This window comes from Protopterus annectens, chromosome 8.part0 (genome assembly GCF_019279795.1).
Source record: "Protopterus annectens isolate FY-2018-M chromosome 8.part0, PAN1.0, whole genome shotgun sequence".
In the NCBI taxonomy this organism is placed as follows: Eukaryota; Metazoa; Chordata; order Ceratodontiformes; family Protopteridae; genus Protopterus; species Protopterus annectens.
The window spans coordinates 1,332,975,983-1,332,998,623 of NC_056741.1; the positions used below are offsets into that span (position 1 = coordinate 1,332,975,983).

Genomic DNA, 22,641 nt, shown 5'->3' on the forward strand with positions numbered 1-22,641 from the left:
ACCACATCCATAAATCTTATCTTAGGCCTGTCTCTTTTCCTGTTACCTGGTAGCTTCATCCTTAGCATCTTTTCCCAATATACTCAGCACATGTCCAAACCAACATAATCGTGCCTCTCTGGCTTTGTCTCCAAACCTTCCAACCTGGGCTGACCCTCTAATATACTTATTGCTAATCCTGTCCACCCTCGTCACACCTGGTGCAAGTCTTAACATCTTTAATTCTGCCACATTCAGCTCAAACTCCTGCCTTTTTGTCAGTGCCACTGTCTACAACCCATATAACATAGCTGGTCTCACTACCCTCTTGTAGACCTTCCCTTTCACTCTTACAGGTACTCATCTGTCACAAATCACTCCTGACACTCTCCTCCACCCACTCCATCCTGCCTGTACTCTCTTCTTCACCTCTCTTCCACACTCACCGTTACTCTGAACTGTTGACCCCAAGTATTTAAACTCATCCACCTTCGCCACCTCTACTCCTTGCATCCTCACCATTCCTCTATCCTCCCTTTCATTCACACACACACATTCTGTCTTAGTCCTGCTGACCTTCATTCCTCTTCTCTCTAGAGCATATCTCCATCTCTCCAGGGTCTCCTCCACCTGTTCCCTACTCTCACTACAGATCACAATGTCATCTGCAAACATCATAGTCCATGGGGACCTCCTGTCTAATCTCGTCTGTCAACCTGTCCATCACCATTGCAAATAAGGAAGTGCTCAGAGCTGATCCTTAATGTAACCCCATCTCCACATTAAACACATCCGTCACTCCCACCGCAGACCTCACCGCTGTAACACTACCCTCGTACATATCCTGTACCACTCTTACATACTTTTCTGACACTCCTGACTTCCTCATACAATACCACAACTCGTCTCTAGGCACCCTGTCATATGCTTTCTCTAAGTCTACAAAAACACAATGCAACTCCTTCCGACATTCTCTGTACTTCTCCATCAACACTCTCAGAGCAAAGATCGCATCTGTAGTGCTCTTTCCTGGCATGAAACCATACTGCTGATCACTAATCATCACGTCCCTTCTTAACCTTGCTTCCACTACTCTTTCCCATAACTTCATGCTGTGACTGATCAGTTTTATCCCTCTGTAGTTACTACAGCTCTGCACATCACCCTTATTCTTAAAAATCGGTACCAGAACACTTTTTCTCCATTCCTCAGGCATCCTCTCACTTTCCAAGATTTCATTAAACAATCTGGTTAAAAACTCCACTGCCATTTCACCTAAACACCTCCATGCTTCCACAGGTATGTCATCTGGGCCAACAGCCTTTCCATTCTTCATTCTCTTCATAGCTATCCTTACTTCCTCCTTTCTAATCCATTGTACTTAATGATTTACTATCCTTACATCATCCAACCTTCTTTCCCTCTCATTCTCTTCATTCATCAACCCCTCAAAGTACTCTTTCCATCTCCTCAACACACTCTCCTCGCTTGTGAGTATGTTTCCCTCATTATCCTTTATCACCTTTACCTGTTGCACATCTTTCCTAGCTTGGTCCCTCTGTCTAGCCAATCGGTACAGGTCCTTTTCTCCCTCCTTAGTGTCCAACCTTTCATACAACTCTTCATATGCCTTATCCTTAGCCTTCGCCACCTCTCTCTTTGCCATGCACCTCATCTCCTTACACTCCTGTCTACTTTCTTCATCTCTCTGACAATCCCACCACTTCTTTGCCAACCTCTTTCTCTGTATACTCTCCTGTACTTCCTCATTCCACCACCATGTCTCCTTGTCGTCCTTCCTCTGTCCAGATGTGATACCAAGCACCTTTCTAGCCGTCTCCCTTACTAGCTCTGCTGTAGTTACCCAGCTATTTGGTAACTCTTCACTGCTACCCAGTGCCTGCCTTAACTCATCCCTGAGCTCCACCTCACAATTACCCTTTTTCAGTTTCCACCACTTGACCCTTGGTGCTGCCCTCACATTCCTCCTCCTCTTCTTGATAACCAACGTCATCCTACAAACCACTATCCTATGCTGTCTAACGAAATAATGATAATGAAACATAAAGTGCATAATATTTATTTATGTATTTGACATTTGTTTACCGGGGAGTCCGACTGGACCAGAAGTCCATTTTCAGCCAAGATCTGGGGATAAAAGCTCCAAAGTACAATAAAAAGCAATTGGCAATTACCCCCCTCAAAAAAAGTGTACATTCTGCTTCACAGCAAAACATTGATCTGCTATGGTCGAGAGGTACATACATCTAATGGCAACCTTATTGATAAGAGCAATATTTAAAATCTGTCCCTATTATTTGTGGCTCTGTCCAGATTTATTGTGTGAAAGGCTGAGAGGAATGGTTGCGAGGTACATAAACCTCATTGCTGCTGCTGCCAGGAGTTGCTCACTCTTCACTCTGTCTCTGTCAGTCTGTCTCACACACACACACACACACACACACACACACACACACACACACACACACACATACACACACAGTCTCTCTTTCATACACGCATTCACTAACACAGATCGCTCTCACTCTTTCTCTGTCAGTCTCTTATACACAGTCTCTCTTGCTTTCATGCACGCATTCACTCTCACAAGATCGTTCTCTGTCTTGATCTCTCACACACAGTCTCTTGCTCTCGTGTGCGCATTCACACTTGCAGACAGAAACATACACACATGGTCTCTTCTACTTTCATGCATGCATTCACTCACGCAGACAGAAACACACACACACACTTTTTTTGGTTTCCTTGACTTTTATTTTACACTCGCTAAACAGCAAAAGTGCTGCTTAGCGAGTGTAAAATAACTGCTTGATCAATCTCACCACTCACTCTCACTTATGTACACACAAAGTTTCTTCTTTCATGCACGCATTCATTCACACACGCAGACAGACACACAAACACACTCCCATACATACATAAACACATTCACTTTTTTGTTTCACTCTGCGTCTGGTACCAAATGATCCACTGCCCGGTACCAGTCCGTAGCCCATGGTTGAAGACCACTGTTTTCAAGTGTTCATGTCTCTAGTGGCTAAAAGAATGGCAAAGATGATGCCAAAACTGATAGATACGGATAAGTTTGTTTTTGTGGACGGGAGGCAAACATTTGATAGCATGACATTAATAATACATTGATGATCTAAAGGGAACCAGAACATAAGAAAATACCACTGTTGTTAGGCTTTGGTGTAGAGAAAGCATTCGACAGAGTAAGCTGGGATTTTGAGTAGGCCACTGGAAGCATTTGTATTCCCTGACAGAATCATCTTCTTCTTCATTCAGCTTTTTCGCAGTTAAGAGTTGCCACAGCGGATCACCTGTCCGCTCTTGATTGGCAGTGAAGTTTTACGATGTTGAGTTGCCAGCCCGGCGCCCAACCTTCCACGGAAGGCACACACTCATGCACGCACTCACGCCTAGGGCCAATTTAGAGTATCCAATCCACCTACAGCATGTCTTTGGGATGTGGGAGGAAACCAGAGCACCCGGAGGAAATCCACGTGACCACAGGGAGGACATGCAGACTCCGCACAGAAGGCACTCCAGCCGAGGATTGAACCAGAGAACTTTTTGCTGTGAGGCGGCAACGCTAACCGCTCCACCCTCGTGGCTGCCCTCATTCCCTGACAGAATAATAAGGTTAATTAGGAGGATGTATGACAGATCAGAGGTGAAAATTAAAGTGGGGCGTCCTGTCTGATAAATTCTTTTTGAACAGTGGACCCCGGAAGGGAGTGTCCTCTTTCCCCTTTATTTGCATTACATTTAGAACCATTAGTAAAGAAAATAAGGGACTCAGGAATTCAAGGATATAATTGGCATGGTAATTGAGAAAAGTTGGCTTTAATTTGCAGGTATTGTTTTGTACCTGGTAAAGCCAGAAAAGGACAATTGTAGTGTTGTGGAATATTCTGAGAGAGTTTCAAGTCTTTTTCAGATACAAAATTAGTGAATATAAAATAAGCAAGTAGGTGTAAACTATGTAGCCACACACAAACTGGTTCAGCAAAGCCTATGTTTATGGGAGCATGGTATAATGCATGGATGGATTAATAATTTATGGATTAATTACTCTTAATGGATTAAGAGTATGGATTAAAAATAATTCTATTCTGGCAGCTAAGGATATGTGAAAAGAGACCAAACAAAAGATATTACAAAAATCTGTGAAATTGGCAGCTCTATCTTATGGATATGGATAGCTATATACAAGCAATGAAAATGTTTTTAGTCCCTTTAGTTTTATACCCATGTCAAGCATATTTTTATCAACCAGAGGAGTAGTTGTGGATAGCAATTAATAAAGATATGAAGGATTTTATCTGGGAGGGGAAGAGGGCAAGAGTCAAGTGGGATAAGTTATTCTTTCCAGTAGAACAAGGTGGTTTGGGATTACCTGATTTGAAGTGTTATGTTAGAGCCGCACAGTTAAGACACCTTCACAAATATTTAACAAAGTGGAAAGGGATGATGGTGAATTGGCGGTGGGGTGGCTCAAAAAATAAGGACACTGGGATTTTGGATACAGATCCTTAAGGAGAATAACAAGAACCATACAGAATAGTATATTCACAAAGTAACAAAGTATTCTAAGAACTAAGCCAACAGGGGACTGGAGAATGGAGATTGTGCCAATAGGGATGACTGTGAGTGGTGAGAGAAGTGGTAAGAGGGAGCTGGTATTTTACTGGTGGAAATTGGCAAAAGAACCAATGTGCTGGAAGCAAATAATTACAGAAGGAGATGTAGTAGAATGGGAAGAGGCCAAGAATTCATTTGGACTGTAGGCTAGACATTGCATTCCCTATCAAGGCTTTTTATCGGAGAATAAGCAAAGAGAAAAAAAAAACAGGGTGATCCTAAGTTAAGACCAGCATTAGTAAAGTTGTTAATAGTGTGTAGAACATATGCTGCAGTTGAAAGAGGGATAATTAGGGCACGTAAAATATTAAATTATATCTATATGGATTAAAAAAAGGATTAGAAAAGGTTAAAGGATTGGTAAGAGAGATTTAATAAGCAATTCACAAAGAAACAGTGAGAGGATATATGTATGGCTTCCAAATGTGTAACAAAGTCTAGAAAATTTATAATTTTTGCTTGGAATTCTTTGTATAGGTATTTTTATACCCCAAGCAGACCCCAAAGAATTTTTCCTCAGAAAGATTGCACCTGTTGGATGTGTGATGGGGAAGAAAGAGATAATTGGGAACATATTTTTGGGAGTGTAATTAGTTGGCATATTTTTTAAGAATTCCCAGCAGACATCGTCAGAAATACTGGTTGAGCAAATTGGTCTAAGGAAATTATTTCTTTGAGCTGTGATGCAGAATACAAATTGCCTAGACACATAGTAACACCTTACTGAATTTGTCTGGTGGCTGCCAAAAAAGCCATTCCTAGAAATTGGAAATCAAAGTCTAAACCAACAGTACTAGTGTAAGTGAGTTTAGTAGCAGAGATAAAAGAACTGGAAGTAGGGCCTTTAAAAAAGGGTAGGAACAAGTTACATAAAAATGAGAATTATGGGAACAATACATGCAAAATAATGTTTTAGAGGAGGAATGAGGTTTGAAGGAAGGCAAGAACTGAATGATTTACATAATGTTCAATTGACTATGCCTGTGTAGATGATTGTATGTGATAATGTTTGCAACTGAAAATTTGTCAGTATGATTTTTTTTCATTTGTATAAGTGTATGATTGCCTATGTCTTAACTGATAATTCAACAAAGATGTTTGTGATTAAAAAGTTGGGATATGAGGTCTGCAAACTGGTCTTCTCCTTGGCTGCTCAAAAGGTGGGAATATTAGCACTGCCTTTGCCAAAAGGATGCTATTAGCGTTACCCGTGGCCTCTCCCCCCTTCTTCAGTTGCCTGGGGATGAGAGGAAAAAGAAGGAACTTGTACAGAAATGGACTTGCCCACATGATAGAGAAGGGCATATGTCATCCAGGACACTTTCTGGAAATACTGGTCTAAATTTATAACTGCCCCCTAGTGACAAACTATTCTTACCATAAGTCTCCCCCATGATGCCATGGTGGTGGCTTACCAAACCAAAGGAACCAGAACTTCCTTTGCCCATCCCCCCCCTCCCCCCACCTCCCTCAGACCATGGATAGGTACGATGATGGATGGTACAGCGATGTTTTCTATGCCTTTTGCTGAATTATCTTTTGTCACTCACCCAGACTCAGAGAGAGGAGAGACTCGATGGAAGAGGTAGGGAAGGAGAGATCCCAGCAGCAGCAGGGCTGCAGGGGCCCAAGAAAAGAAGAAGCAGCTCCGCATCTCAATTCCCATCCTAACCCCTCCCATGCTTATGCTGATCTTATGCTGCTGATGGAGCAGGAGTCAAGAAAGGCTGTGGTGGGTTTCAGTGCCTGCTCTGGATGCAAAGACTTATCCCAGGACAGAAGGGTGGGAAGATGGTCTTCCAGAATCCCAAGGAGTCACACGCCCATTCATCACGGGTTTCCTAGAGGCAGAGGGGGTAACAACAACACAACAACCTCTAGAGGCAGAGGGGGTCCAAGGAACCCAACAGGAGTCTCTTCCTGAGCAGCCCTTTCAGCATCCCCTGAGGGTGTTCCCCGGCTGTCCCTCTTGGAGGCAGTCGGGGAGATCCATCACTGTCCCAGAAGCCTGGGCATTCCTCACTCCAAGACAGATGGTACAGTCAGTCATATCCAAAATTTATAACATAATTTTCTGTAATTCCTTTTTCCAAGTTCCCTCTTTCCCCTACAGATGCTTCAGATGTGACATTGCAGAGTTAGGGACGAAACAGAGTTAGAAAATAAAAGAGCCATTCAGCCAGTTATTTCAGACAGTACACTAGACTACATTCAGGAGAGGTTCTTTCTAGTTCAGGGAGACTTGAAGACACCAAAGACGGACCAGACTTGAATAAGTCAGTCAGAAGACAAGATTCAATGGTCAGATCGATCACTCTTCATTCTTACCCTCACTCTCTTCAGGACAACTGGATGTTCTTCTTCAAGAAGATCTCCAGGATCTATATTCACACAAAATTCACAGAGATTTCCCAAAGATCCAGCTCCGCTGCTGGTCCAGTCATTTTTCAGTTCAGAGCCCTGCCCTTGGGTCTCACCACAGCCCCAGAGTGTTCACCAAATGCATGGCAGTGGTCCGCTCACCACCGACGGCGTCAAGTCCAGGTGCTTCAGTCCAGGTCACTGCTGACTGCTCCTGTCAGCCACCACCAGGCATCAGCTTACAGCACCACCAGGCACACCTTAGACATAGCCACAAATTACATCTCATCAATCAGTTTTACACATCAACCTTTTCTCTATCTGCCAGTCTATTACCCTTATAAAAAAAGCACTTAGACACTGTTCGGATGTCAGCTACCCTTACAGAACAAAGAGTTTGTCATGATCACACCTTACAGAACAAAGAGTTTCCAGGCAAGAAGACTCATGTAATGTTCATTCCATTATTCGGTATTACAGGCTCATCCATCATTCCGCTCCTCTACATCCCTTCTAGAAACTGCTTCAGTGGATGCTGTTCCATCAGTGTCACTCCTGGCAAAAGACCTTAGGCTCTCAGCCACAGGACGACACAGACATGCAAAGAACATCTGAACATCGCGCTTTGTGGATCACATCACAGCAGGTTCAGGTGCTTTGTACCCCTGTAGGAGTAGCCACTGTCACACTGTCCCAACGCAGGTGCCGGGGTATCGGGTGGGGGCTGCCAGCAGGATGGGATGCCTGGGTCGCGAATGGGTGGTCATTACCATCTGCACATAAATGTCCTGAGATGAGAGTGCGGCCTTTGCCCTCAATCTGCAACGTCTTCCTTCTTCCCTGAGGCAGTGCACCACGACAACATGTCTTTCAAAACTTCCTGAGTTGTCTGCTTTCTGGAGAACTTAAAAGGTCTACTTCTGGGACACCTCAATTGTGACCTTTAAAAAAAGCACCTTGAATACCAGCTTGAGCAGGCACACAGTTTATTGAAGCCGAACAGTTCACAACAAAACACACAGTACTATAACGCTGAAATATAATGCCAATACGTTTTCGTCCTGAACTTCATCAGATAATGAACATCCATTTAATAAGTCACTTAAATACTCATCAACCAATTTAAATTAACCTTCCGTTTTCTGGTTATATATACACCTCAATTGTGAACCAGAACACTTCCTCGTTAGCATCCATTCATTGGAATGTAGTGCAGTCCTGCTTAAACAATCTACCAAACAGTTTTCCTGGCCAGTGATAAAAAAAAAAAAATAGGTCACGCAGTTAACCCTTTCTCTCATACCACTTCTCCAGATCAGCATAGCCAGGCTGCATAGAAGGCAGGAATGTGCTCTGCCTTGCTTGTTAAACTGAAGTGTTGTCTCTTCCCATCAGCATCTGGCTTGGTTGCCAAATATTTCTGAATGCTCTGATCGCCAAAATCAGCACCATAATTTCTTTGATGTTTGCTTTTTCCTCATCTGCTTGTCCCAAGAAATGTCTGAGGAATCTATTGTAAGAATCTGGAATCCACACTGAAGCTTGGGGGGAGGGGGGACACCCTTGTTCAACTGGATACTCTATGCAACATGCAGTTTCTTTCCTTATGCAAGGAAACAGTGGTATACTGGTCTGAAAGGAGTAAAGATGTTGTCTGGCAGCGTGTGTTCCTGAGTACCACTGAAATGTTCACATGGCAACCTGGTAACACAGATAATCAAAATGCAGCATCCCATGTATCTCAGTAGCCTGGAAAACTCTGGCAGTCTTGCAGAAGTACTTTGATAGGAGCAGGATCTTGTCTGTGAGGAAGGCCTTCTGTTTATCCAAGTCAAGCACCACCCCTAGGAATGTAACTTATCTGGCTTTGGTAAGCTGGAACTTATGCATGTTTAGAGACAGACAAAACTTATGAAAACAACATAGTAATCACCATAGCCCTCTGTATCTCTGACAGGGAATAAGGCTGAATGAGACAGTGCTTCAGTTATGAGTAGATGCTTACATGCTTTGTCGTATAAAAAGCAGTTATTGAAGCCAGTCATTATGTAAAGACACTGTGTGAAGGAGACAAGCCAAAGGGAAAGGAAGTAAATTGAAAATGGGAACCCTCTGTCTTGAAAAGTAGGCACTGCCCATCCTTCTGAACTATGGGAATATGCAGGTAGGCATCCTCCAGGTCTAGAGTCACCACTTGAGTCCTCCAGAGGACCAAAGGTAAACACATTTGTCAAGTCAGCATTTTGAACCATGGAATTAGCAGATATTTGTTGAACCTTGGCAGGCCCAAAGTGGCACTCCAAGAGTAGGAAAAGTCTCGAAGTCCTGTCTCTTTCTGATACCAATTCTGTGACCTTGTGTACCAGAAAAACTACCCGTCTGTTGAGGTATCAGGTGCATTTGGTGCTTAGTTACTGGCAGAATACCTAGAAATCTTGGTGTCTTTAGAAACTGTAAGCTGTAGCCTGTTCTTATGACCTGCAAAGTCCGTCTGCCTTGTGTTATATTTTCCCCACTGGTCTCAGAAAGTGGTAATACACCTCTTATTTTCTCTGGGCACCATAGAGGGGGAAGGGGAAAGGTGCTACAAAGAATCAGAGCTGCACCTTATTGATGTCCATGGTCTGAGACTCCCAGGTCTGCCTTTGGTGTCTTTTTGCCAGCTGTTTTGGAATTTGCTGTTTCTCTTTTTGTGGTTTTCCTTTACTATGCTGAGGAGGAAAAAACAGCTCTTATAAAAGTATTCCTGGCATTTGTACAACACCAAAGAAACTAAAAACACTTTTTACTTGTACTGTCCACATCCATGGCTATTAATCTTTCACTTGGTTTCTTCTCAAACACCCTTAGCTGCCACAATAGAGTCCTTTATATCCATAAACCTAAATAGTTCATCAAAAAACAAAAAAATAATCCTTGTTTTCCCGCCTTCCTCGACTAGTTTAGACCAGTTTACAGGCATTGCTGTATTCTGGGCTGTGGTGTAGTTCCTGTGTTGTCCATTACCTTACTTGGATAGAAGGAAGTTTCTTTGCTCACCAGTGGGAGTGGGGAGCCTTGAGCAGCTTACCTGTCCCTGTAGGAAGTGACCTCAGCACAAGAAGCTGTAGTAATTGGTTGTTTTGGACCATTTCTAGCTCTTTTGTAGTTCACTGTTTAAAATCCGTGTTTGCATGGCTTTGTGCGGTTGTGCGCGCAGCGCCAGTTAAACAAGGTTAAACTTTTTCTGGCTCCGCCAAGTCTGCTCTTCAAATTTCCCTTAAGGAAGCTGTACTCTTAGTATAACCAGACTACTCACTATATTATAAGCCTAGCACTTGTTCTCAATACTTCTCTACTAAGTAAGCACTCTCGTACTAAGTAAAGCACTACATCTACTTACCACCCCTGTGAATATCCACTTCCCTTAAAGGTACAGCACTCCCTTGTACTGTTCTAGCATGTCGAGTGGTAGATTACTGGCGTTGTCTTCAGTTCAGCTGGTCAATCTGGGTATCTTGAGACAATGCTACAATTGTCTCATGTACACAGACAACCCTCTCCTCCTCCCAACAAACACAAATACATGTGAGAGATGCAACTATATAGCCAAACTGGAGGCTGAACTCTCTCAACTCAGGGCTGGCATGACCAGACAGGAGGAGATGGCAACCACACACACAACAATCCCAGTCCCACATAGACCTACCACAACTGCAAACCAAACACATAAAAACACAAAGACATACTCGGAGGCTCTAATAAAAAACTCACCAAAACAACAGAGGCTCCCAAAGCAGACACCCAAAAATCCACCGCCTCAAAACAAAACACATGCAACACATACTTCAATAAATCAGTGTGTCAACCAATCACAGCCCTTAAGGCCAAACACCTTGCCTGATACACTAGTAATAGGTGACTCTATAGTCAGACACACTGATGTCCCGCTGACCAGGCTGAACAAGGAGAAGGTGACTGTGAGCTGTCTATCGGGAGCTAGGATCCGCCACATAACACACGCACTCAAGTCACTCCAAAGCAAGTACAAATATGACTCCGTCATTGTCCATGCTGGTGTGAATGACCTGAGACGTACCTCCCTGGACTACATGAAAAGAGACATAGAGGAGCTCTCCGATTATGTAGCCCAGGCTGGTATGACCCTGACCCTGAGCAGCATCTTGCCCTCACCAAGAATGATACCACAATACAAAGACAAGATGATCAGCTTTAACAATTGGCTCAAGTACTGGTGTCATTCTAAGGGGATCCAATGTCTGGCTGCCTGGGATGACATGTTGGACAAGCCACGCTGCTTCGCAAGGGATGGCTTACACCTGTCACCACTAGGCTTACGGATATTGGCTAAGGCTCTTGCCACCCCCATAGTGCCTTTTTTAGGCAAGGCTCAAAAGACAAACCCACCTCCTTAGAAAACAATAATGGAAAAAAATTAAGGGTAATGCTGCTCAACGCCAGAAGTCTAAATCTCAAGATGCAGGCACTTGATGCACTCCTCAGCATGGAGAACATCGACGTCTGTGCAGTAACTGAAACCTGGTTCAAGGCTCCTGAGAGCACCCTAGTGCTACCAAGGCTATACCTCGTATCATGCTTTTCGGCCCAAAAACCCGGGCCGAACCACAAAGGGTGGGGAGTGTCCATATTAATCAAGGACACCCACACCTCCAGGTTAGTAGCAACACATGAAGCATCAGAGACCATACAGGTGCAACTAACCATAGGCAAAACTGCTATACAACTGGTAATATGTTACAGACCACCCTCCCAATCTCAAGAACTCCACTCAGCCTTCCTGAAGACATTGGAGGATATGAATGTATCACAAAATATCATCATACTGGGAGACTTCAACTACCCAAACATAGATTGGGTACATTATTCTAGACCTAATACCCTAGCGGTTCCTGGAATTCATAAATTCAAATGCACTGGAACAATTAGTCACCTCTCCCACTAGGGGAGATAATATACTAGACCTGATCATCACAAACATGGGGACAAAATGCTCCACACCGGAAGTATACCCCTCACTAGTGAGATCTGATCACAAACTAATCACCCTGGATATACATATCCCACCTCCACCCCCAGCACAAAAGACCACAGTGAAAAACTTCTCAAAAGCAGACTTCACTCTTCTTAAGACTGAGATGGTATCCTTTAAGCCCACTGTGCCAGTGGATACCACATCCCACAGTGCCAAATCCTTCACAAATACTTTCTATGGACATCTCCAAGAATGCATGGATCATGCAATCCCAAACAAATCCAAGTCCCTCTCCACCAAAGGTAAGCGTCCTGTCTGGTGGACCTCAGCCATAAACAAATTGTATAACAAAAGAAGGAAGCTACTGCACGTCAGAGCAAAATCCCATGAAGGGAAGACATCTCTGATCAACACTAGCAGAAAACTACGTTCTCTCATAAAAACATCCAAGGCCAACTTTGAGAGAAAAATCCCTAAGGACACTAAAGATAACCACAAAGTCTTCTTCAGCTATGTTCGAAACCTGGGCGGAAACCCTCAGATATGCTCAGAGTTGGTTCACAACAATAAAAAATACACTGAACCCACAGATATTGCCAACATCCTGGCTGACCGGTTCAGAGCAAATTTCTCCCCTCCTTCACCCCCAAAAGAAGAAATACTTATCCCAGCTGAATGTAATCTCCCTGTCATCTCAGATGTCCAAGCGAGAACCGCCCTAAACAAAGCAAAAAACACAGCATCAATGGGGCCTGACGTTATCCTGGGTTGTGTGTTATGTGAACTCCAAGAGGAGCTAAACCCACACACAAAAATGCTATTTAACCATAGCCTTACTTCGGGATATGTACCTGAACACTGGCGTACAGCAACAGTGGTCCCACTCCACAATGGGGGTGCCTCTACAGACCCTGGAAACTACCGCCCCATAAGCTTAACCAGCCTGGTCTGCAAAGCTATGGAAAGAATCATTATGGAACTCATAAACAGAGACATAGGGGACCTACAGACACTTGACCCCACCCAGTTCGGCTTTGTAAAGGGCAGATCTTGCCTTTTAAACCTGGTTGACTTTTTCGAAACAGTCACTAGAGCCATTGACGAGGGAAAAGCAGTCCATACAGCATACTTGGACTTTGCTAAGGCCTTCGACACAATACCCCACTCAGGCATCATAGATAAGCTCAACAGCTTAAATGTAAGCCCTTATGTCACTAGATGGGTTGCAAACTGGCTAAAGGACAGAACCCATAAAGTTAAAATCGCTGGAGCAATGTCAGACTCAAAGCCAGTCAGTCACAAGTGGTGTCCCACAGGGATCTGTCCTGGGACCCCTCTTGTTCGGCATTTATTTCTCAGATGTTAAAGCAAACACGGGAGGGCTGTGGCTGACAAAGTTCGCAGATGACTGCAAACTAGGCGCCATAGTCGATACACCAGCAGACACACACATCCTACAAAAAGGCCTCACAGAAACGGACAACTGGTGCCAGAGTCACGGCTTTAAACTAAATGCCAAAAAATGTATAGTCATCCCCTTTGGGAAAAACAAAGTACCCACAAATTATCAAATAGACAGCAACCCACTGAGTACTGAAAAAGTAATCGGAGACCTAGGGACCCAAGTCGACAGCGACCTCTCATTTGATACCCACGTTGCCAAAGTGGTTAGAAAAACATTCTACCTTGCACACCTCATCATGAAGGGATTCACATCCAGATCCAAGGATGTCATTGTACCCCTATATTCCTCCCTCATCAGACCCATGATTGAGTACAATGCCCCATTTGGTATGTACCTCACCCGGCATCTGCAACAGCTGGAGAGACCACAAAAGTACCTCACCAAGAGGATCAAGGGTCTCCAACATATGTCTTATTCTGCCAGACTAAAGAAACTTCAGCTCTATTCAGTATCATACCGCCTGCTCAGAGGTGATCTCTGCCTGACGTACAAGGCCATGTCCAATCAGGATCTGATGGACATGCTCCACCTCAAAAAAAATCAAAGTCCACCAGGACCACGAGAGCTAAAGACTTAAACCTCAGCACAAGTATGAATGGGACATGCTGGAGGGATAGATTCATAACCCAGAGGCTTCCCATGCTTTGGAACAAGATCCCAGTTCGTATTAGGCAGAGCCCCTCACTGACTCTCTTCAAGAGAAATCTTGATGAGTGGATGGGAGATCGTAAGTTTACCCCAGGGGTCACATCTGTGTCACTGCTAGATAGGGGCACACTAAACTAATTCTATTATATAAGGGGACCTTCATTGTGTCACTACTAGACACAGTATTCTAAATTTATTCTGTACATTTTTGTACCATTTCATGGGGTGGCAAATGCCACATCACTATGGCTAGGCTTACAAATGCCCCAGGACAGATAGCCTAGTACTATACTATGAAACTATGAAATTCATATTCCCATAAATATGGATATTGTTAAACTAAGATACTCATACTTCATTGCTGCAGCCTTTCTTTTCCCTTCATTTATTTTCACTAACCCCCCCCCTTTTCTACATGGGGTTGGGGTGCCATGTTAAGTCTCGCCATCTCAGTTGATTCAACGCTGCACTCCTCCCTTCTTCGATGCTCATTCCTGACTGTTGCAGATCTTCTGTCACACCTCTTTGTTAGATGCCCTCGTTTCTTCTTCCTGTCTGTTCTAAACCTTCACCAGCTTGTCTTCTGCTTTTCTGCACATGTGCCTGAACCACTGTAATCTATTCTCTTTGATCTTTTCTGCAGTTGGAGCTACTTTGGCTTATGCTCTTATGTACTCATTTCTTTGTCTGTCCCACAATGTGCATCCTATCACCTGTCTCAGGCAGTTCATTACATCACCTCTAACTTCCTCATTTCCTCTGTCTTTACTGCCCAGGTTTCTGTACCATGCAGTAGTACTGGTCGCACCACTGTTTTGTACACCTTACTTCTCATTTTCTTTGACATTTTTCTGTCCTACACTACACTTGACACTCTATGTCTGCTTCTAGCTTTGACCTCTTCATTCAGACTTCCCTTCTCCTCAACCACCCCATTCATTTATTTTGTACTCTGAAAGTACATGATAATGTTTTAAAATATCCCACATCACCCTAATATCAGATTCAGGATTTCTGAAGTACAAGACAATGTCATCCATAAGTGAAGCTATTTTATCATTGGCTGCCATGCCAGTTATATCCTTGAATTTGCAAATCCATTATTATTATTAACCAGATGCTCGAAGTATATAGAAAATAAGACAGGGGAGAAGGAGGACATCGCTGCCTGATCCCACTATTCAAACTCAAGTTGTCAGAAAGGACTTCTTCCTCCAATCCATCAAGTAGTCTTATTAACTCTATTATTACTATTTGGGAGGCCAAATGCTAACATTGTCCAACTCATAAATTCCTCAGCAAACCCCATCAAACACTTTCTCTGCATTCAAACTAATCAACAATGGCAGGGAGTGTTTTTTATTCTCATTCCCTTTGAAGCATCATTATTCTGTTACCGTTGTCAAACACTTGTCTCTCTTCCACAAAACCACACTGATCCACATCTGTCAGTTTTCCAGCTTTGGTAAATTCTTTGCCAATCTCTTGGTTAACAAAAACAATTTGTAAGTGTGATTTAGAAGACATTGGGTCTATAAGGGGCAGAAATTGCAGGATCCTTGTCCTCCTTTGCTAATACTACCATTGCCTTTTTCCTACAATCCCAGTATACCTCCCCCTTCAAAACACAGTGCCTTCCAAATTTCCAACACTATCCTTTCTCCTGACTTCCAAATTGCTATAGAGATTCCATCCATTTCGAGAATTCCCATGCTGCTTGGTCATGCATCACATTTTATTTGTTCTCTGGGTATTGACTGTAAATTACTGAGCTTCTGCTTCACAAAGCTTTGGAATATCCAGTGTATTCAAACATCGTTCCAAATCTTTCTCTTCCTGATTTTTCCAGTCCTCTAGACTATGTAGAGTTTCAAAAAACTGCTGAAGTCTCTCCATTATCTCTTCAGGCTTCCTAATTAACCTTCTTGTCATTGGGTCCCCGAGTTTTGCTACAGCTCTTTACATGTTCTGTTGCACAAGTCATTGAACTAAAAATGCAACTGTTCTGTGATTACCGTCACAAAAACAAATTAACTGCAGTTTTTCCTAAACTTATAAATATTGTCCAAATACTTGTTTCCGTTAGCATTCCGCACTTGTTCCTCCTCTTGAACTGTAAGCCTTCCCCTCCTCTGTAGCATTTCAACTTTTGCCAATTATTCTAAATAAGTTGAGTTACTTTTCTCCCACATCTCTTTCTCTCTCTTGACTCTGTTATACTTTTAAAATCTATTTTAATTTTATCCCAAGTCCTGGCCAGTCCCACTGGTACACTTTGTCTGCCCTAACAGCCCTCAAATGTTGCTTACTACTCACCTCTTATACTCACCTCTTAAATTCCCCACATTTTATTAAATATGTTGAAAAATGCAAATGCTTTTCTTTAATTTTAGTTTGTTGCATCTTTATTTGAGCTTTTATAGGTGTGTTGTTAGACATCGGATGGGTCTCAAATGCTGTCAATCAAATGTATATGCTACTGTGATACAGTACATGGCTAAGCCGGAAAGAAAACTATGCAAGTTGGAGAATAATATAGATGTTCTCTTTGAACTGCTGCTAATGATATAACATCATCCATGCCAAATTCATTCATATACTTCTTTAAAAGTGTACCTTCTCTACTTATAATTTCCCTTCTAGGAATCCCAAAAGACCATCACTGCCACATGTTAAATTCCAGTCTCACCACCTAGAAGCAAAATTTACTGCTGAAAGCTTAGTATTGCTGTCAGTTATTCCAAGCTCCATAACTGCAGTTGTAGGTGGGATATAGATGCATGCCGAAGTAAACCTCTTTCCTTGCCTGTATGTCATTACTGGTACAAATCATCCAATATTCCCTTCCCCTCTGTTCAACCACAATAGGAGTGCTTCCTAATATCAGCATGGCACCTCTTTTTATGTATTCCTGATATTCTGCCAAATTTCCACAATGAAATACTCTTCTTATCAAACTTGTATGCTCATTTCTATCCAAATCCATGTCCTGCAACTTGACAGTTTCCACTTTACAGTTCTTAATATTGCTCAGTACCCCCCCCTGCATCTCTGTGACACTGCCAGCCCAGCTGTCTGGAATTTTGTAAATAATCGTGGCATTTGTGAATATCAACATGATGTATAAACTTGTCTTACAAATGTAAGAGAACTGTATGTTGTTTGTATGTTAAACTACTGGTGTAGACATGTGTGTTGGAACAGGGTTTGCACAGTAGTGAGCTTCAAGGATGTGTCCACAGTGTACCCTACTGGAAAAGAACAGAAATTTATATAAACTATATACCTGTGCAAATGTATGTTTTAATAGTAGAAGCTGGAACATAGAGTTAACTTACAAAGCTTCAAGAAAATAAGTGAAATTGTGTTATGATTGTGTTATCTCTCAGTTTCAGTGAAACAGACGCAATGTCTAAAGCTAGAGGTTTTTCTGTTGTTTTGGAGCGAAGTAATTGCTAGGTCTAAAATGTAAAAGTGTTTAATTGTCTTACGACTTCCAGTTAGTTTCGGTTAGCCTGGGAACCGAAGGCAGATGACAGTGATGTCATCCAAGCTGACCCAGCAGTAATGTTTGATAGTAATTTAAGAACCCTCTCAGACGGAGACTGTGTGCATTTTGTATCTTGTCTTGGACCTAGCAAGAACATCCACTCATCTGCATTTGCCTTGCTCTGTAAGTAAGTTATTTAGGGCTAAGTATCTTTTAGATATAGATAAGACTATAGTAAAGATTAGTTTAGATGTTTTCTGTATTTGAGACTGTCCTGCAATGTTGTTTCAAAATATTTTCTGTGATTCTGAACTCTGTAGTTACTGTGTTGATTGAGTATTGTCTTGTTCTTTTATTATTTTTTATTATTAAATATATCTAAATCTGTCTTTGTGGCTAATATTTGTGAGACATATTTAAGCTCTTAGCGTGCTTGCATATGTATTTATGACACTGTACATGCCACTCTTGAATAGCTTTGCTCTTGGTCACACCTACCATTTTAGATAATAGTAACATTACACGGTAGGCTTAGTCACCCTTTGGGAAGGGTCTTAAAGTAGCTGATAAGTGGTTCTGGTGGCAGTGATAACTACCTTATGGTCTGGGCAGAAGGTGGCATAGCTAGTAAACCTGTGCCAGCCAGCATTTCCCAGGTGTGTGTTTGTGTATAATTCAAATCTCAGTGTGTGTGTGTGTCTCAGCTACTTGGGCAGGGACACGAAGCACTGGTTGGACAGAACGTTGGGAGGACTTGGCTTTGAAACCTGGCTAAGGATTTACCTCTGTAGCTGTGCCAGTGGGGAGTCTTATTGGGGATCTGGAGAAAGAGGGAGAAACCAGCCCCAGACTGACTGTGATTTCTGTGTGCTCTTAAGAGAAATTGTACTTTACAGTGTGTGTACTTGTCATCCTTCCATTGTATATGTCCCTCACTGTTGCCAGCAGTGAGGATTGAGGCTTCTTGATTACTGGGCCAGTGCAGGGGCGTCATAACCTCGAAGGTATTCCATGTTAAAATTGACCAACAACCATTGTATTGAGTTACAATCACTTATATTGCTTGCCACATTTGTTACATGATATGTTCTTCTGACTAGTAACGCATTCATGCATTGTAACACTTGACTAACATAAAGTTTACATATTTTCAGTTTCACATATTTGTTCTAGCTTCTTGAAACACTTTTCCAAACATGAAAATTAAATCCACCTTTTCCAAAATTCCTTTAAAAATAGAATAAATATACTGTGTACAACTGAAAAAAGCAAAATCCCCACCCTCTAAACACAAGCCTTGGCTTCAGAATAATGGTTACAGGTACTGGCGTCTACCATAAAAATAACAGTACTGGTGCCGAGACGTATTTTGCCAAAGACTGCATATAATTTATTACTTTCTTAGCTGTAATGTACTTTCCCCTCCCACTTGTAGGAAACAATCTGCAAGTATTGTCAACCTTTTACCTAAAAACACTCTCTCTGAGAAAATTCACTGGATGTCCTTGTGAAAGGAAAATAGATTTGTGACTTTATGCTTTGCACATTCTAACATTAAATGTGCTGGGAAAACAAATATTCAGTTATAACATGGTTTATTTCCCCATACATTTATTTTCCTATATTAATCTTCAGTTCTTTCAAAGCTTAGCCTTCATTACCCTAAGAGTGAACTGCTATCCCTCCAACAGATTTGCTGAAGAGGCCACAGAGTGCAGTTTCAGAACATCTCTTATTTGATATTTTCCATATCTCAAATGCATCAGTTCATCTGTTGTCAGTTTCCACTTAGACCAGACAGACACCTGCACTGTGTAAAACATCTGCATATGGAATATCTCCACTAGTCTTGCAGTCTTTACTTTGTTATGTTATTTTACGTACATTCTTTGCAGAAATGAAGAAAACACTATTCCAGTCTAAATTTATATTCTTTAGTCTTGTCTTCTAATATTATCCAACTTCAGTGCAGCTTTATATCTCAACAATGTCTAGCTTCACCCTTGGCTTCCAAGATGGCTGTACACTGAGTACCAGTTTGTTTCTAGCTCTACCAGTGTGGAAAGAGAAACTCCACAGAGAAAGCCAGTAGACTTGTGTTTATGGGTAAATTTCAGTAACTGGCTAGTATGTGCACTGCCTGAATGCCAGGAATAAAGAAATTCAGAAAACCCTGAAAATAAAAATTGGCTACAAAAAGGGAGGAAACAGACTGGGGAGAGTTCTGCAGCTGTTCAGCAAAAAGGTGCGATGCAACCTTCTGACATGACTTCCAGTAACCTACTAGAAGATGTAAGACAACTGCATACAGACCTGGTTAAAATAAACAAAATACTGATGCAGTATATCAACACAAACAACAAAAGGATGGAAAAAATAGAAGAAGATTTAAACAGGTATTCAGATGAGATAATAAAGCAGAAAAATCAGAGGTCGAAATAAAGAAAATGATGGATGAATGAGAGACTGCTCAGGAAGAGATGTTTCAAAAAATAATAGAATTAGAGGACAGAGCACATAGTGAAAACCTGAGATTTTCAGCTATACCAGAGAAGCAAAGCACAAATAAGCAATAGGACTGGTATTCCACCGCAGGAGTTGTTGGTTGAAAGGGCACATTGTGTGTATGCTCCAGATCTGGCTGTAAGAAAGCAACCTAGACCTTTAATAGTAAAGATATAGTCCTACCAGCAGAAGGAGTTGATTCTAACAAAACTGTGTTAGGAGGACAAAGTATTAAAAGTGGGAGACAGCAGTGTGCATGTGGAGAATGATTACTCATTGTATACCAGATAGAGGAGGAGCAAATTTATTCCACTGTTCAGGGAATGTTGAGATGCAGGCATGAGATTCAAACTGCCGTACCCAGCTAATTTCAAGGTATTCTTCCCGGAGGGACAAAAATCATCTTTTGAAGTATTTGCTAAGGAGGAAATACAAAAGTGTGTCTAACAAAAAGTGAGCTGTGAAACAGATGGAGATTCTGCTTCTTGTTCTGGTCATAAAGACCACAGATAGACTGTACATGTGAAACCTCTTCCACTGTTTACATGGAAAATGTTGGAGAGAAGGAAGGGAACATGAGAGTTGACTAGAAGAATCGGGAGTACATTGGAAATGAAGCAGATACATGATTTCAGAGATGAACAGTATTAAAATCAGTAACTTACTATGGGATCATAATGCAATAGTTATATTTGTGAAAAATGACAGAACAAGGAAATCTGGAAGTATTGAACTTTTTCAGAGTTTGTTGGACTTGTGGGGGACTCTAAAATATATGCCCTACTTCTTGTCTTAAATGTTCAGAAAAGTGCTTTGGGGAGGGCAAGAGGAGGGAGAAAGTTAACTACAAGTAAAGCTTTTTTCCCTCATATAGTACCAATTTTGTGGCATTTGCTTTTCTTTACATGCTGTAAAGTAAAGTTTTTCAGTTATTTTGAAGTGTAATGGGGGATGTAAACAGGTGTTGCTGTTAGTTTTTTTTTCTTTCTCCTTTTCTTGTTCAGTTTTAAGAAATGTAGGCACTGCAATGCATAAAAAAGCCTGGTTAGAAATGATGATAATAGAGAGAATAATGTGCTTTTTCTCATTCTTGCATGTGGGTATGACTGCATGAAAGACCTTACATTGATTTATTAACACGTTCTAAGAGAGAGCAAGTAAATGAAAACTAATATTGAATATTATGAGTTTTTTTTTAGCAAATACATGTAAGCTCAATAACAGTTCTGCAGCTGCTCTTCATGTTTCCATGGAAACAGTCTGATAAAGAGAAACTGGCTGCCTGATTCTCATATCTTTATGGAGACAATCTGATAGAGAAACTGGTTACAGTCTGGTGGAAAGTGATTGGCTGAGGGAAAAAAACAGCCAAAGTGAGAATTTTCTCAGAAAGCATTCAGGGGATTTCACAAAGTAGATAATGTTCTCTGAAAGCATTCAGGGGATTTCCCAAGGTAATGTTCTCTGAAAACATTCAGGGATTTCTCAGCTGGGAGAACTGTTCAATAAAACAAAAAAATTTATAAGATGTGACATAGGCTCAAATTTATATGAGAAGAAACAACTGTATAAAAGTTCAACGTGCCAAATAGTGTATGCATGTAACACAAATGCTGGAACTCGACATTTAATAAAAAAAGGTGCTATACATCAATGGTGGGAATAATAACATTTTTAGTACAATGATCCTTTCTTTAATGTCTTTAAATGTAAATGGCCTCGCAGCTAAATACAAACAAGAAAGAGTATGAATTGTATTAAAAATATAGACTGCAAACAGCTGTGTTACAGGAGACACACTTAGGAAGAAATGAACATGCTTTTGAACATGAATCTGATAATTTTCAGGATGGTTATTCAGCAGAATAACTGGGACATTGGAAAAGAGGAGTACTTACATTAATTGCAAGAGGAGCTCCAATAGTGATAGAAGAAGATAAAAAAGATAATGGCAGATTTGTAGTGCTAAGGGGCTACTGGCAAGGGAGGAGGATTCCACTGGCATATACTTGCATTCCACCTAAAACTGCTGTAATGGAGGTAAAAAAAATTCTGGGAAAAGAAAACAATTTTCAGCAATGGGATATTACTTATAGGTGGGGACTAGAACTTGATTTGCAGCAGTGAGGATGTGTCTGGGGGCCCCCGAAAGGAAAATATAACTGAGGAGGATAGGTTTTTTAAAGAAATTTGTGAATATATTTGGCATGGAAGATGTGAATTCAGTAATAGGAGTTTGGGGTGAATTTACGTATTATTCCCAAAGATATAAAAACTGGGCTAGGCAAGACAAAATTTTAATTTCACAGGAACATGTGCATTTAATTGAAGGTCTTGATACTCGCCCAGTAACTATTTCAGATCATGTGCCACTAACAGCTAAAATAAAAACACAGGGTAATGAAATAAAAAGGAGACATTGGTGCATTCCCACCTATCTGTTGAAAAGAGAGGATTTTAAGGAATGGGGTAGTAGAGATTATTCAGGAGATGTTAGAGAGGATAGAAATTTCTTTTGAAAATATAGCTGGG

At 41.6% G+C, this 22,641-nt stretch overlaps 1 protein-coding gene across 1 annotated transcript in view; it reads left to right on the top strand.

The window, feature by feature from the left end:
- SMURF2 (SMAD specific E3 ubiquitin protein ligase 2) overlaps positions 1–22,641 on the top strand; it is a gene marked incomplete in the record, with an annotated part of 2,869,016 nt that overhangs the window by 1,193,962 nt on the left and 1,652,413 nt on the right.